The sequence below is a fragment of the Hylobates moloch genome, unplaced genomic scaffold (genome assembly GCF_009828535.3).
Source record: "Hylobates moloch isolate HMO894 unplaced genomic scaffold, HMol_V3 SCAFFOLD_1, whole genome shotgun sequence".
NCBI classification, from domain to species: domain Eukaryota; kingdom Metazoa; phylum Chordata; class Mammalia; order Primates; family Hylobatidae; genus Hylobates; species Hylobates moloch.
Window position 1 is genome coordinate 96,360,555 of NW_026652276.1, and position 17,609 is coordinate 96,378,163.

Below are 17,609 nucleotides of genomic sequence, written 5' to 3' on the forward strand. Positions count from 1 at the left end.
CCAACCCTTTGCCTCTTTTTATAAATCCACTACAAAAAGACCGAATATATAAAACACATCTTTAAAGCAATGGTGAAAAACCAGCTGGCAGGATTTCAGGGGCTCTGATCCGTGAAAAATGAGAAGCACATCAGGAGAGGACACATTCATCCTATATTTTTTGTCTCCTGAAGGCATTTTCCAAATCTTAAGTGTGAAAAAATGGACCTGAGGCAGAGGCAGCAATTTCAATGGGCTGAGGAGTTGAAGGTCAGAGTTTGGGTCTGCCAAAGTAGCTGAGACTTAAGGGACAAAATTCCAGCAAGGAAGAATCCACTGAGAAAGAACGCTCCAAAACCCAGAATAATAACCTCCTCACCCCCCACCAAATTGTTGACCTATGCTACATACATGCAGCACTAGACTCCCCAAAATCCAATAGCAGAGAAGCTAAAGAGTTGAGCAGAGATCTCAGCAAACACATATTGTTGAGAGGGATTTCTTTTTTTTTTTTTGAGATGGAGTTTTGCTCTGCCACCTAGGCTGAAGTAATGGTGCGATCTTGGCTCACTGCAACCTCTGCCTCCTGGGTTCAAGCCATTTTCCTGCCTCAGCCTCCCGAGTAGTGGGGACTATAGGCATGCGCCACCATGCCCAGCTAATTTTTGTATTTTTAGTATAGAGGGGATTTTGTTATGTTGGCCAGGGTGGTCTCGAATTCCTGACCTCAGGTGATGCACTTGCTTTGGCCTCCCAAAGTACTGAGATTACAGGCATGAGCCACCACTCCCAGCCTGTTGAGAGAGATTAAAGGTCAAGCCCACCCAAAGTAGAGGAATGCTGGTAAACACTGAGCTTTCATCTGAGATCCTAGGAGAACCAAATCTTAAGGGTTAAGAGCAAAATGAAAACAGACTTAATAAAGACCAAACCATGACATGATCAAGATGATTTGCTGGTACTCTAATTTGCACACCTAAAAAACTTAAACCACAATGGAGGAGTATCATTTGGAACCTCCAGTTTTTTCATTCATAATGTCCAGACTTTGATTAAAAAAAAAATTACCGGCCGGGTGCGGTGGCTCACGCCTGTAATCCCAGCACTTTGGGAGGCCAAGGTGGGCGGATCATGAGGTCAGGAGATCGAGACCATCCTGGCTAACATGGTGAAACCCCGTCTCTACTAAAAATACAAAAAAATAGCCGGGCGAGGTGGCGGGCGCCTGTATTCCCAGCTATGCGGGAGGCTGAGGCAGGAGAATGGCGTGAACCCCGGGGGGGCAGAGCCTGCAGTGAGCCGAGATTGCGCCACTGCACTCCAGCCTGGGTGAAAGAGCGAGACTCCTTCTCAAAAAAAAAAAAAAAAAAAAAAAAAAAAAAAAAAAAAAAAAAAAAAAAAAAAAAAAAAAAAAAAAATTACCAGGTGTAGTAGCTCATGCCTGTAATCCTAGCACTTTGGGAGGCTGAAGCAGGAGGATCACTTCAGCGCAGGAGTTTAAGACCAGCGTGGGAAACACAGTGAGATCTTGTCTCTATTAGGCCAAAAAAAGAAAAAAAAAGGCTGGGCCCAGTAGCTCGTGCCTGTAATCTCAGCACTTTGGGAGGTCGAGGCAGGCAAATACACACACACACACACACACACACACACACACACACACACACACACACAGAGTAGCTCATGCCTGTAATCTCAGCACTTTGGGAGGCCGAGGCAGGCAAATACACACACACACACACACACACACACACACACACAGCTTAAATTGACAGACCTTAAGGAAACAAGATGAATCCACTTATAGCTGGATAGACTTGAACAGTACTATCAAACAGCTTGACCTAACTGACACTTTATCCAGTAAACTGCAGAATACACATTCTTTTCAAGTGTATAAGAACATTCACAAAACAGACTGTATGCCGTGCCATAAAGCTAGCCTAAACAAATTTTGAAGGTTTGAAATCATAGAGCATGTTCTCTGACAACAGTCAATAAAAGATAATTAGGAAATTCTGAAATGTGAGAAATGAAGCAACTTTTTTTTTTTTTTGAGACGGAGTCTTGCTCTGTCGCCCACGCTGGAGTGCAGTGGTGTGATCTCGGCTCACTGCAAGCTCCGCCTCCCGGGTTTACGCCATTCTCCTGCCTCACCCTCCCGAGTAACTGGGACTACAGGTGCCCACTACCACGCCCGGCTAATTTTTTGTATTTTTAGTAGAGATGGGGTTTCACCATGTTAGCGAGGATGGTCTCGATCTCCTGACCTCGTGATCCACCTGCCTCGGCCTCCCAAAGTGCTGGGATTACAGGCATGAGCCACTGTGCCCGGCCGAAGCAACTTTTAAAATCCACACATTAAAGAAGAAATTACAATGAAAATTAGTTAACTACTTTGACTAAATAAACTGAAAGATAATGAAAATAAAATATATCAAAATTTATGGGAAGGAGGTAAAATAGTTTATTAGACAGCAATTTACAGTTCCAAATGCTTTTTTTTTTTTTTTTGATGGAGTTCCCCTCAGTTGCCAGACTGGAGTGCAGCGGCACAATCTCAGCTCACTGCAGCCTCTGCCTCCTGGGTTCAAGTGATTCTTGTGCCTCAGCCTCCCGAGTAGCTGGGACTACAGGCGTGCGCCACCAAGCCCAGCTAATTTTTGTATTTTTAGTAGAGACGGGGTTTCACCATGTTGGCCAGGATGGTCTCAATCTCTTGATCCTGTGATCCGCCGGCCTTGGCCTCCCGAAGTGTTGGGATTACAGGCGTGAGCCACCGCGCCCGGCCACAAATGCCTTATTTTAAAGCAAGAGGCTGGGCGTGGTGGCTCATGCCTGTAATCCCAGCACTTTGGGAATCTGAGGTGGGCGGACTGCTTGAGCTCAGGAGTTCAAGACCAGCCTGGGCAACATGGTGAAACGCTGTCTCTACCAACAAACAAACAAATTAGATGGGCATGGTGGCATGCACCTGTGGTAACAGCTACATGGGAGGCCAGGGAGGGAGGACTGCTTGAGCCTAAGAGGCAGAAGTTGCAGTAAGCTAAGATCACACCACTGTACTCCAATCTGGGAGACAGTGAGAGCCGTCTCAAAAAAAAGAAAAAAAGAAAAAAGACTGAAAATCAGCCAGGCGTGGTGACTCACGCCTATAATCCCAGCACTTTGGGAGGCCAAGACGGACGGATCACTTGAGGTCAGGAGTTTGAGACCAGCCTGGCCAACATGGTGAAAATCTGTCTCTATTAAAAATACAAAAATTAGCCAGGCTTGGTGGCAAGTGCTTGTAGTCAGGAGGCTGAGGCAGAGGAATCACTTGAACCCAGGAGGCCAAGGTTGCAGTAAGCCGAGATTGTGCCACTGTACTCCAACCTGGGTGACAGAGTGAGACCCATCTCAAAAAAAAAAAGGCTGAAAATCGGCTGGGTATGGTGGCTCACGCCTGTAGTCCCAGCACTTTGGAGGCTGAGACAAGCAGATTGCTTGAGCACAGAAGTTTAAGGCCAGCGAAACCCCATCAAAAAAGATTACTGGGGCTGGGCGCCGTGGCTCACGTCTGTAACCCCAGCACTTTCGGAGGTCAAGGTGGGCAGATCGCCTGAGGTCGGGAGTTTGAGACCGGCCTGACCAACACGGAGAAACCCCATCTTTACTAAAAATACAAAATTCACCAGGCGTGGTGGCACATGCCTGTAATCCCAGCTACTCAGGAGGCTGAGGCAGGAGAATCACTTGAACCTGGGAAGCAGAGGTTGCGGTGAGCCGAGATCATGCCAATGCACTCCAGCCTGGGCAACAAGAGCAAAACTCCATCTCAAAAAAAAAAAAAAAAAAAGATTACTGGGAGAAATTAAATATCAAATAAATGTAGAGATATACCATATTCACGGGTGGGAAAGTTCAATTTTGCAGAGATGTCCATTCACTCTAAATTGATGTGTAGATTTAATACAACCTTTATCAGGTTTTAAGAATAGATATATACTAGATACCAGATGACTTTAGAATTTACAGGAAAACAGCCAAGAATAACCAAAGCATTCATGGAGAAAAACAAAAGGATTTACAGTAGGAGATATTGTATTACTATTAAGTTACACTAATTAAGACAATATTGAATTGACAAAAGAAAAGAAAAACAGACCAATGCAACAGAGTGCAGAACAGATTCTTTTTTTTCCCCCCGAGACAGCGTCTTGCTCTGTCGCCCAGGCTGGAGTGTAGTGGTGTGATCTCGGCTCACTGCAATCTCCGCCTCCTGGGTTCAAGCGGTTCTCCTGCCTCAGCCTCCAGAGTTGCTGGGATTACAGGCATGCACCACCACGCCCAGCTAATTTTTGTATTGTTAGTAGAGACGGGGTTTCACCATGTTGGCCAGGCTGGTCTCGAACTCTTGCTTGTGATTCGCCCGCCTTGGCCTCCCAAAGTGCTGGGATTACAGGCATGAGCCACCGCGCCTGGCCCCAGATTCAATCTTATATGAATGTTTATGACAAAAGTAGCATTGCAGAGCAGTGGAAAACATGACCTTTCTACTATATGATGCTGTACTCAAAAGCCATATATGGGGTGGGAGTAGGGGGTAACAACCCCTTCCTCATGCCTTACACAAAAACAATTTTAGATAACTACACATTTAAATGGAAAGGTAAAATAAGTTTCTAGAAGATAACACAAAATCTCCACAGTCTTAGAGGTGCAAAAGATACCCTAAACAGGACATAAACAGCACTATCCATAAAAGAAAAAACTGAAACACTATACGTTAAAATTAAGCATGTCTACTCACCAAAGAAATTAAGAGTGAAAAGGCAAGCCACCAGGAGAAAATATAAAAACTCTTGCATGTTAACTGAAAAGAAAAAGAATCCAGGCGGGGTGCAGTGGCTCATGCCTGTAATCCCTGCACTTTGGAAGGCCGAGGCAGGCAGATCACTTGAGCTCAGGAATTTGAGACCAGCCTGGACAACATGGCAAAACCCCATTTCTACAAAAAAAAGCAAAAAAAATTAGCCAGGCGCAGTAGCGGGCACCTAGTCCCAGCTACTCAGGAGGCTGAGGTGGGAAGATCTCTTGAGCTCGAGAGGCGGAGGTTGCAGTAAGCTGTGATCCCGCCACTGCATTCCAGCCTGGGCAATGGGAGTGAAACCCCGTCCCCCCACCAAAAAAAATCTGCCCAAAGGAAAAATGGGGCAAACAATTTGAATTAAAAATGGCTGAGTACCCTGAGGAAACGCAAAAGGCCAATAAATAAATGAAAAAGTGTCCAACATTATGAGACATCAGAGAAATGTAAACTAAAACCACAAGGGGCCTGGCGCGGTGGCCCACGCCTGTAATCCCAGCACTTTGGGAGGCCGAGGCGGATGGATCACCTGAGCTCAGGAGTTCGAGACCAGCCTGGCCAACATGGAGAAACCCTGTCTCTACTAAAAATACAAAATTAGCTGGGCATGGTGGCCCATGCCTGTAATCCCAGCTACTTGGGAAGCTGAGGCAGGAGAATCGCTTGAACCGGGGAGGCGGAGGTTGCGGCTCGAGATCGAGCCATTGCACTCCAGCCTGGGCAACAAGAGTGAAACTCTGTCCCAATAAAATAAAGTAAAATAAAACCACAAGGAAATTCTGGGAAGACAGTAGTAGTAACGGCAGAATAGTCTTTGAATCTCCTCAAATTCTCACATAGTAACAGAAAACATTCCATGGACAACAGTTACAAAAAAACTAGACAAGAAAGAATCTCCACAAACACCAAATTACTATAAACACAAGATTTAAATGTGCCTCTTGCTCTGTCACTCAGGCTGGAGTGCAGTGCTGCGATCTCGGCTCACTGCAACTTCCATCTCCCAGGTTTAAGTGATTCAATCCTTTTCTTCCTCTCTGAGAAAATCTCAATTTTCTTTGCCTTCCTGGGAGAAACCACTGTGCCTCAGAGGCAGTAAGCCCCAGATCGGGGCTTCTCATTAAATGTCTATAAAGAGTTAATAGTCAAATAATATCAGCATTTTCTCAACTTATAGAATGTGAAGTTATAGATACTATCAAAATAGACAGATATCAAAACCAGGTTAGCAAAGTTTTACAACAGAAATCTCTGGCATTGATAACTGAACAAAAGTATTCCTTTTTTTTTGTTTGAGACAGAGTTTCGCTCTTGTCACCCAGGCTAGAGTACAATGGCACGATCTCGGCTCACTGCAACCCTCTGCATCCCGGATTCAAGGAATTCTCCTGCCTCACCCTCCCGAGTAGCTGGGATTACAGGCATGTGCCACCATGTCTGGCTAATTTTTGTATTTTTTAGTAGACACACGGTTTCACCATGTTGGCCAGGTTAGTCTCGAACTCCTGACCTCTGGTGATAAACATGCCTCAGCCTCCCAAAGTGGTGGGATTACAGGCATGAGCCACCGTGCCTGGCCCCAGGTATTCCCACTTTTAAAACTGACATATACCAGTGTAAGTTTGGGTCTCTCATTTGAGATAATGATATTGATGTTATTTATAAATAGCATGGTATTTAAAAGAACAGCTCTGGTATCAAATTTGAACTGTATCTAATCAAGTCCTTTTTTTTCCCAAATAAGATTTTTTTTTTTTTTGAGACGGAGTCTCCCACTGTCACCTGGGCTGGAGTGCAGTGGTGCAATCTCAGCTCACTGCAACCTCCGCCTCCTGGGTTCAAGTGATTCTCCTGCCTCAGCCTCCCTGAGTAGCTGGGATTAAAGGTGCCCACCACCACACAAGCTAACTTTTTGTATTTTTAGTAGAGACGATGTTTCACCATGTTGGCCAGGCTGGTTTCAAACTCCTGACCTCGTGATTTGCCTGCCTTGGCCTCCCAAAGTGCTGAGATTACAGGAGTGAGCCACCTTACCCAGCCAGATTTTTAAAAAGTATTCTGAACACTATTTTCGAGTCAATTTTTTTTTTTTTTTGAGACAGAGTCTTGCTTTGTCACCCAGGCTGGAGTGCAGTGGCACGATCTCAGCTCACTGCAACCTCCGTCTCCCAGGTTCAAGCTATTCTCCTGCCTCAGCCTCCCTGAGTAGCTGGGACGACACATGCCTGCCACCATGCTGGTTAATTTTTGTATTTTTAGTAGAGAGTGGTTTTGTCATGTTGGCCAGGCTGATCTTGAACTCCTGACTTCAGGTGATCTGCCTGCTTCGGCCTCCCAAAGTCCTGCGATAACAGGCGTGAGTCACCGTGCCTTGCCCCAAGCCAAATTTCTTATTTTTTTTCTTTGACCACAACTGGCTTCCTTCAATTTTACACTGAAAATCAAAGGGAGATGTGAGTCATTTTACAGCTAATTTAGTTGAAATGTCAGGCTTGTAGTTAAGCAGATTGCTAGTAACGGTTTAAAAAATTCCTCATGAGTGGCACACCAGCAGCCCCAACCTGTGAGAAGAAAAGAATTGTGATGGTGGAATTTCTACTCTTAACTAAATGTAAGTCTCTGTATCAGGTCATTTAACTCTCTGACACTCAGTCTCTTAATCTGGGCTTTGGATAATACTGCCTATGTTTAAAACTTGGTTTCACCATTTAGTCAATCGGTGGCTCCAGATAAATTGTTCAATCTCCTGGACCAGTTTCCTCATTTGTAAAATGAGAATACAGTTGTTTTAAAATTATTTGCGGGTAGGTAGAGTGGCATGTGCCCAAATCCCAGCTTTACTGTGGATGCTGAGGCAAGAGGATCCTTTGAGCCCAGGAGTTCAATGCTGCAAGTAAGCTATGACAGCACCACTGCACTCCAGCATAGGCAGCAGAGGGAGAACCTACCTCCAAAAAAATTCATTAATTTTAAAAAATAAAAACTTTTTAAAAACTAAATCAGTTGAGTTACATAAAGTTTTAGCACAGTGCCTGACATATACTAAGTGTGACATTATGCTATTTTTATTAATTGTTACCTGTGAAACAGAAGAATGAAAATAGCTATTCTTTTTTTTTTTGAGACGGAGTCTCACTCTGTCGCCCGGGCTGGAGTGCAGTGGCGCAATCTCGGCTCACTGCAAGCTCCGCCTCCCGGGTTCACGCCATTCTCCTGCCTCAGCCTCTCCGAGTAGCTGGGACTACAGGCGCCCGCCACCACGCCCGGCTAATTTTTTGTATTTTTTTTATTAGAGACGGGGTTTCACCGTGGTCTCGATCTCCTGACCTCGTGATCCGCCCGCCTCGGCCTCCCAAAGTGCTGGGATTACAAGCGTGAGCCACCACGCCCGGCCGAAAATAGCTATTCTTACATTATAAGGCTATGTTGAAAAATAAGAGAAGCCACTTTGTATATGGTAAATACCATCAAAATAGGAGCATTGTAATCACAAGTACACAGGAAATGCAGTGCTTATTAATAAAATACAGTTCGGGGGGGGAATCTTTATTTTCCCATTCCAAGTTACTTTTTTTTTTTTTTTTGAGACGAAGTTTTGCTCTTGTTGCCCAGGCTGGAGTGCAATGGTGCAATCTCAGTTCACTGCAACTTCCCCCTCCAGGGTTCAAGTGATTCTCCTGTCTCAGCCTCCCAAGTTACAGGCATGTTGCCACCATGCCCAGCTAATTTTATATTTTTAGTAGAGTAGGGGTTTCACCATCTTAGGCTGGTCTTTAACTCCCAACCTCAGGTGATCCACCCCCGACACTCACCAAAGTGGTGAGATTACAGGCGTAAGTCACCGTGCCTGGCCTCTTTTCTTATTTATAGTTGTATTTCCAATGCCTAGCACAGTTGTTGAATGAGTGGCTCCAAAAACTTCTTCCTCTGTCAAAGACTGGAGCTGTTATTCATCATGGCCATAGAACCAGATTCAGGAAACATGGCTTAGGCAACAACAATTAGGATTTTCTTCAGTTATCAAGTATTGCCCATTACAGAAAATATGAGAAACAAAGGAAGTCAGGAAGAAAAGAGAATCACTCACGGTTCTCTCACCCAATTTTCTGGTTTTCAAAATCTCACCTTCACTTCCTCGTAACCAGAATGCTTGAGTCTGTCTTCTACCAATCATTTTTTTCTCCTTGTTCTATTCATGCTGCTTCTCCATTTTTCCTTATGTATATGCTCCTAAACTACTACTGCATGATCCTGGAGCTCTGTAGTGCCCCTGGCTCTCCAGAATACTTTCTGTAAACATGCCTGCCACTTCTGCAACAGATTTGGGGGTCATTAAAGACTTTCAAATTTAATGAGTTAATCCCTTTGACTTCCCAGCAAAAAGTGGGCAAAGCAGGCCAGGCGCGGCGGCTCACACCTGTAATCCCAAAACTTTGAGAGGCTGAAGTGGGTGGATTATTTGAGGTCAGGAGTTCAAGACCAGCCTGGCCAACGTGGTAAAACCCGTCTCTACTAAAAATACAAAAACTAGCCAGGCGTGGTTGCGGGTGCCTGCAGTCCCAGCTACTCAGGAGGCTGAGGTAGGAGAATTTGCTTGAACTCGGATGCAGAGCTTGCGGTGAGCCTAGAATGCGCCACTGCACTCCAGCCTGGGTGACAGAGCGAGACTCCAACTCAAAAAAAAAAAAAAAAAAGAAAAAGAAAAAGTGGGCAAAGCAGAGCTAGGCACAGGCTGGAAGAAGATGACATGCCCATGTCACACCAGGCCTCCACAATACCTCTTCCTAGCATGTTTTTAAAAATGCCTATAAACGATTGTTTTTCATTCAAATACCAGTTGCTCATCCTAACCATTCTTTGGATATCCATCCTTTTGTAAGTCTGCACTAATATAATTAATATTAAATCAATATAGAAAAAGTTTACCGTCAGCTCTCCATATCCATATGTGAAAGCTGTAGATACGGAGAGCTGACTGTACTACAGCATTTTATATAACAAGAATTGGTTATGCATCATCGGGAATACATCAAAAGAAACTCTCACATGGATTTAGTCTCAAAGAACTCAGAGTCCCATCAACCAGAGAATAAAGTCACTCGTGCAATAAAAAGACTATAGCCGGGCACGGTGGCTCAAGCCTGTAATCCCAGCACTTTGGGAGGCCAAGGCAGGCGGATCACGAGGTCAGGAGATGGAGACCATCCTGGCTAACACGGAGAAACCCCGTCTCTACTAAAAAAAAAAAATACAAAAGAATTAGCCGGGTGTGGTGGCGGGCACCTGTGGTCCTAGCTACTCAGGAGGCTGAGGCAGGAGAATGGCATGAACCCGGGAGGCGGAGCTTGCAGTGAGCTGAGATCGCGCCACTGCACTCCAGCCTGGGCGACAGGGCAAGACTCCGTCTCAAAAAAAAAAAAAAAAAAAATACAGGGGAAGGGCAGGTAGTCAAGGAAGGCTTAGCAGGAATAGCCGTATCAAGCTAAAGTGAGAGCCACGTCATATCTGGGTTTATCGTTTAAAAGCACAGTAGCCCCCGACACTACTAAAAACATACAAAAATTAGCTGGGTGTGGTGGCACATGCCTGTAATCCCAGTTACTCTGGAGGCTGAGGCACAAGAATGGCTTGAACCCGGGAGGCGGAGGTTGCAGTGAGCTGATATTGTGTCACTGCACTCCAGCCTGTGCGACAGAAGGAGACTGTCAAAAAAAGAGACAGAGAGAGAGAGAGAGAGAGAGAGAGAAAGACAGAAAGAAAGAAAGAAAGAAAGAAAGAAAGAAAGAAAGAAAGAAAGAAAGAAAGAAAGGGCGAGCACAGCAGCTTTCACTTAAGGCTCCTGGGCCCAGAGTCATCAGGTAAAAAGTCTGAATACCCTGCTGAGAGATCACACAGGAAGACCTGACACTACACGTGGAAGGAAAGAGCCAGCAGTCTTTGACAAGGGATGTGAATGAAGAAGCCATTGTGGAAGCGGATGCTCCAGCACTGGCCACCTCTGCTGACAGCATGTGGACCAGAGAAAAATGGCCCAGGTGGGCACTTCTCAATTCTCCTGACTCATAAAACTGTCAACAAACAAAATTACTCTATGAAGCCAGTAAGTACTGGGGTGGTTTGTTATACATCAACAGATAACTGAAACAGAGCTCAGATTTTATTTTCTAGCCAATGGGAAGCAAAGCAATGACAGCTGTGCTTTAGAAAAATCAACCTGACTGCAATGTGTAAGATGGCCTGTAGGAGACAACCGGTGCCAGGAAACCCAGAAAACAAGAGCCAACAGTACCTAGGGGGAGGAGAAGAATACAAGACACTGACTGCAGAGTTAGAGTCGATGGGATCTGCGTATGTCACTGGCCATCAGGGCAAGAAGAAAGGAATCAAAGTTGACCTAGATACTGAGATCAGGTGACCACAGGATGGTGATGCTATTAAGGAAGAACAAAGCAGATGATGAGTTCAGAGAAAGAAAACGAAAATTGTGTTAACTTTAATAAGTGGACAAAATAACTATGGTAAAATAACATCCATCATTATGGATATAAATATGCAAACAATTAGTCCAGAGTTTAAAAGCTCTAAGAATCCTGTTATCGGTGTATTTTTACAATAGGAAAGGTTTTAAATCAAAAATTAAACTCAAAATCTTCAGTTGGCAGGCTAAATAGTTTAACATAAAACATCAAGATTTTCTTCAACTGTCCAATGAAAATTGGTTTAGAAACTAGGACAGATAAGTAAGTACATCCTCATGTGTGGAGGGTAAAATCAATGTTTTCAACGATCTTTTTAGAACTGAATCTTCTGTGACCAAAGGACATGCTTCTGCTTCTAGCCCAAGTACTGCCTTGCAAGCTCCATCCCCTGACATATTTTCATACAGCATTGAGTTATTTCTTTTAAACCACAAATCTCACCATGGTGGGACTGAAATCCTTACCATGGCCTACAAAACGCTACCATCACCCGACCTTGCTGACATAGTGGGCCTTACCTCATACCTTTTACCCCCGCATTCACCATTCAGTAGTAACAATAGTTCAGTTTCATGATTTGCTCCTTCCTTCCATTGCAGGCTCTTCCCCAGGTGAACTACTCTTCTTCACTGCCTCTTGGACCAAATTAACTCTATTCATTGTTCGGTTCTTTGCTTTCTCCTCAGAGAAAAATTGTTCCTGATTATCCCCTAGATGTTCCTCCCTGGTTCAATCACACAACATACCTCATTTCTTCAAAGCACTTACAACAATAATTTAATATACTTATTTAGGAAACTGTAATTTTGGTCTCCTCTGCTAAAACTTAAGTTCCAAGAAGGCAGAACCAAAGTGTTACTTGATCCCAAAGCCCCAAGAATAGCATACTGGATGGCACATAGTAGATGATCTTCAATAGTAGATGTACTTTCAGAATAAATAGCACTCACTAATTATAGCAGGATAATTAGTGGCATGAACTCTGCGTCCAAACTGAGTTCAAGTTCCAAGCTGACCCTTACAAGTTTTGGGACTAGATATTTTTTAGCACCTCTGTTTCTTTTTTAAAAATTATTATTATTTTTGAGACGGAGTCTTGCTCTGTCACCCAGGCTGGAGTGCAGTGGCACAGTCTCGGATCACTGCAACCTCCACCTCCCGGGTTCATGCGATTCTCCTGCCTCAGCCTCCCTAGTAGCTGGGATTACAGGTGCACGCCACCACGCCTGGCTAATTTTTGTATTTTTAGTAGAGACAGGGTTTCACCATGTTGGCCAGGCTGGTCTCGAACTCCTGACCTCAGGTAATCTGCCCACCTCGGCCTCCCAAAGTGCTAGGATTACAGGCGTGAGCCACACCATGCCCAGCTATGCTCTATTATCTTTAACAATAATGCAGATACAATGATGACATCAGGTATGAGAATGAATTATGTCTCTAAAGAGCTAAAATACAGCAATGCCTAGAATTTTGTAAACACATTAAACAGTAGCTCGTAGTAGAGTCAGCAAATACCAGCTCTCTCAACTATCCTATTCATTAACTTTCAATCTGCCCCACTCATACCTAACCCTTCTTTATCAGATTTCTCCACAGGGGCTTCAGGAGTTCTCTTTTATTAGCTGCTGCCGCTCTAATCAGGGTAAAAATCTAAAGCTTTGAATGAGGTTTGCCAGGGAGTCCAAAATCTGGCCCAGACTCTCCAAGCATTTCCTCAAATCCACCATTACTCCCCACACCCCAGGCGCAATAAATTATGAAATACAAAACCAAGGCAAAGCCAGGCCATTTATTAGCCTTCTTCCTTAAAGCAGGCGGACTAAATTGAGATGTTTCATAGAATCTTCCCGCTTCTCTCTCCCTTCTCAGCGCATAAAGAATGTTCTGGCAGAGCGCGGTGGCTAAAGCCTGTAATTCTTGCGCTTTGGGAGACTGAAGGTCACTTAAACCCAGAAGGTGGGCAGCACAGCTAGACTCCGTCTCTTAAAAAAAAAAAAAAATTAACCCACACTCAATGGGCTGGGGTGGGTGGGGCAGAGAGGAGCTGACGGGACATACTACATTTAAAACGCCACTGTTTCTGAGGGACGAGGATATGCTCTGGTCCCCCACCTACATCCCATTCAGTAAACAAAGGTGGTATATATTAGTGTGCCTAACTATTACCCACCAAAACATACAGCGGCACAAACCCATTTTTATAAGACCCTGTGCCTGACTATTGCAGGAAGCTGGAGGACAAACAACAGCTGGAGAATAGATGAGCTGATGTTTAGCTCCTAACCTCTAAAACAATGCCAACCCAGCCCCTCCCAGGAGTAACAGCTTGAAAACAATACATGGCATTTAGATAGTTTTTAGCATTCCTGGCAATTCCGTTATTAATTAATGGGTCTTCCTCATAAGGGAAGAAACCCCATTTTTGAGGTGAGGCACAGGCCCACCAGGGCAAAATGACCTGGCCAAGCTGGAGCCAGGTGTGTGTGAGGGCCACTGTGAGGTCCTCTGCTCTGCTCACCCTCTACGTCACAGTGCTTCTTCTGTAGGTGAACGTGTGGGTTTTCAGCCAGGGCGCTTCTTACTGAAGGGCCCAACGGCCCCGGAGAACATATCTGAAGCGTCTTTTGAAAAGACTGTGTAGCACTTTGGAAGGCCGAGGCGGAGGGATCACCTGATTTCAGAAGTTAGAGACCAGTCTGGCCAACATGGAGAAACCCCGTCTCTACTAAAAATACAAAAATTAGCCGGACGTGGTGGCAAACGCCTGTAATCCCAGCTGAGGCAATCCCTGTGAGGCTGAGGCAGCAGAACCGCTTGAACCCGGGAGGCAGAGCTTGCAATGAGCAGAGATCGCGCCACTGCACTCCAGCCTGGGCAACAGAGCGAGACTCTGTTTCGAAAAAAAAGGAAAAAGAAAAAGAAAAAAGAATGTTCTCTTTGCACGATCAAAGTACCTAGGACAACCGCTACCCAGGCCCTTAGGGATTCACAGAGCCCTGGCGGATTTGTCAGAAATTTCTGTAACCCGCACGCCGCGCACGCTCCAGGGTTGGTTGCAAGTGGCCTAGAGTCTTGGATCCCCGTCCCGTTCCACCGGGAGCAGAGCCACCTCGACGCGGGGACAGCGGCCTCGCTCCCTGCCCAGCGCCCGGACACCCGAGCCGGGCCAGCCCCCAGCGCCCCGCAGAAGGGTTTGACGCACTTGCGGCGCCCTCGCGAGTGCCGGGTGACAGTCGCCAACTTTCGCGGAACAACACGCGCTCCAGATGTGAGGAGAGAGGAGGGAAGACGCCGCCCGCCTGGGCTGGGGTTCACAGGCACTGGCCGCCTCCCGCCGCTCCTCCAGGCCGCGCTCGGGTGCACGGACACCGCCTCCGCGGCTGCCTCGGGCCCGGGGGAGGGAAGCGCGGTCTCCCGGGCTGTCGCCCTCGCGCAGCAGACCCGAGGGGCCGGCCCGCGAAACTTCGCGAAGTGGCGGGAGGGGGCCGCCCGGCCGCTCAGCGCCTTTGTCGCTCCCGCCTCGCCACCGCACCGGGCTCGAGACGCCCAGCCCAACCCCTTGGCCCGATCCCGCCCGGGCCTCGGCCCGCGCCCCTCAGCTCGGCGGCCCTCACGGCCCGCGCCCCCGCCCCCCCCCCGGGGCTCCACAGAGGCGCCCCTCAGAGAGGCCGCCTCGTCTCACAGACCCGCCCAGGAGCTCGAGCGCACCCTGCAGCCGACACTCACTCGCCACTCAACTCGCCGGCTAGCCAGGCAGGTTCGGCGGCCTTCGCTACCTCGCCGCTTACTCCTCAGAAGCCGCAGCTGCGAGCTCCGTGGCAGCCGCTGCACTCCTTCCGGCCCGGCCGCGGCGTCACCTCGCGCCTGCGCACAGCGCCCCCTCCCGACTACGGACAGGAAGAACCATAGAGGCACTCCGGGTGCTGCGGAGGAGGGACCCGGGGGCTCACCATAGAGAGGGCCGCCTAGCCGCGCCTGCATCTGGGCTCTCCGGCTGCGGAGACTTGACTCCCCCACGGGGCGGGAGGATGAAAGGAACGGAGACCCCCATACCCCACCCCACAGGGAGCCACCATCTCCCCAGAGCTGAAAAGGGTATGGGGCAGATGGTTGTGGATGTTTACTGGATATCTACTTATTTGCCCTAATTCCTTTGGCAAGTCATTCATTCATTCTGCAAATATATTCTGTGGATTTCCTGTGGGCCACGCACTGTTCTAGGAATTGGGGAAATTAAGAGTAAAGTGGGCCAGGCGCAGTGGCTCACGCCTGTAATCCCAGCACTTTGGGAGGCAGAGGTGGGCGGATCACGAGGTCAGGAGATCGAGACCATCCTGGCTAACACAGCGAAACCCCGTCTCTACTAAAAATACAAAAAATTAGGCGGGCGTGGTGGCGGGCGCCTGTAATCCCAGCACTTTGGGAGGCCAAGGCGGGTGGATCACTTGAGATCAGACGTTGGAGACTGGTCTGGCCAACTTGGTGAAACCCCGTCTCTACCAAAAATAAAAAAATTAGCCAGGCATGGTGGCAGATGCCTGTAATCTCAGCTACTCGGGAAGTTGAGGCAGGAAAATCGCTTGAACCTGGGAGGCGGAGGTTATAGTGAGCCAAGATGGCGCCACTGCATTCCAGCCTGGGCAACAGAGCAACACTCCATCTCAAAAAAAAAAAAAAGTAAAATGTGTTCCTGGCCTCAGGAAGTTTAGGTTTTAGTGAGCAAGTGAATAACTGACTAAAATACTGCCCCTGCTGGGCACAGTGGCTCATGTCCACAATCCCCACGCTTTGGGAGGCCAAGGCAGGAGGATCGCTTGAGGCCAGGAGTTCAAGACCAGCTTTGGCAACATAGCAAGACCCCAACTCTTAAAATAATTGCTGGCCAGGCGCGGTGGCTCACGCCTGTAATCCCAGCACTTTGGGAGGCTGAGGGAGGCAGATCACTTGAGGTCAGGAGTTCGAGACCAGCCTGGCCACTATGGTGAAACCACCATCTCTACTAAAAATACAAAAATTAGCTGGGTATGGTGGTGCATGCCTGTAATTCCAGCATCTTGGGAGGCTAAGGCACAAGAATTGCTTGAACCCAGGAGGAGGAGGTTGCAGTGAGCCAAGATCATGTCACTGCACTCCAGCCTGGGTGACAGAGTGAGACTGTGTCTCAAAAAAAAAAAAAAAAAAATTGCCAAGTACACCTTCAAGTAGAGATGTCAAGTCAGTAATTAGATAAATGAGTCTGGGCTGGGCACAGTGGCTTATACCTGGAATCCCAACACTTTGGGAAATGGAGGTGGGAGGATGGCTTGAAGCCAGGAGTTTGAGACCATCCTGGGCAATAGAGTGAGACCCCATCTTTACAAAAATAAAAATTAGCTGGGCATGGTGGTGGGCACCTATAGTCCCAGCTACTCAGGAGGCTGAGGCGGTAGGATTTTTTCTTTGTTTTTTTTTTTTTTTGGACAGAGTCTCGCTCTGTCAGCCAGGCTGGAGTGCAGTGGCACGATCTTGGCTCACTGCAACCTCTACCTCCTGGGCTCAAGCGATTCTCCTGCCTCAGCCTCCTGAGTAGCTGGGATTACAAGCATGTGCCACCATGCCTGGCTAATTTTTGTATTTTCAGTAGAGACAGGGTTTCACCACGTTGGCCAGGCCGGTCTCGAACTCCTGACCTCAGGTAATCCGCCCATCTCGGCCTCCCAAAGTGCTGGGATTACAGGAGTGAGCCACCGCACCTGGCCAGAGGATTGTTTGATCCCAGGAGTCCGAGGCTGCTGTGAGCTATGATCGCACTGCTGCACTGCAGCCTGGATAACAGAACAACAGCCTGTCTCAAAAGAAGCAAACAAAAACAACAAGGAAATGAGAGGAACAATAGTCTTGATGCGGCAATGACTGTTCCTTCTCTAAGACAGTAGAGTGTGGTTTATGGGGGCTTTCATGGGACAGAAAAAGACCGCTACTCACAGTGCTTTGGGGAAGCAGTGTCCTGAGGGAATAGTCATGTTTCAGTGAAGTAGAAATTGAAGGGCTGCTTACAGAACAGGATGAGGATCTAGGGATCTTACAGATGTCAGGCCCTGAGTTAGAGTGTGCAGTGCATGGGAGACGTTAGAGGGTGAACAGGAGAGAGAGCTTAAGATAGACACTTATCTGGGGATGAGATCCTGGAATCTAAAACAAGAGCATTGGCCTTGATGAGCTTATCCTCCGTGCTGGTCCTCTTGGGGGAGGTGGATAATCGCTGTCAGTCACAGCCTCCTTCTTAGGACGGTCCTCATAAGCCCTTTGAGATGTTGGAAGAAAGC

At 47.2% G+C, this 17,609-nt stretch overlaps 1 protein-coding gene across 1 annotated transcript in view; it reads right to left on the minus strand.

Annotated features, from left to right (window-relative positions):
- The window catches only part of LOC131384021 (E3 ubiquitin-protein ligase RNF216-like), a 43,517-nt gene extending 28,380 nt beyond the window's left edge, over positions 1 to 15,137 (minus strand). The window contains exon 1 of the mRNA XM_058442464.1: positions 15,031 to 15,137. The gene's annotated coding sequence lies outside the window, so the exon portion shown is untranslated. The remainder of the gene's footprint in view (positions 1 to 15,030) is intronic.
- Between the last annotated feature and the right edge of the window lie 2,472 nt (positions 15,138 to 17,609).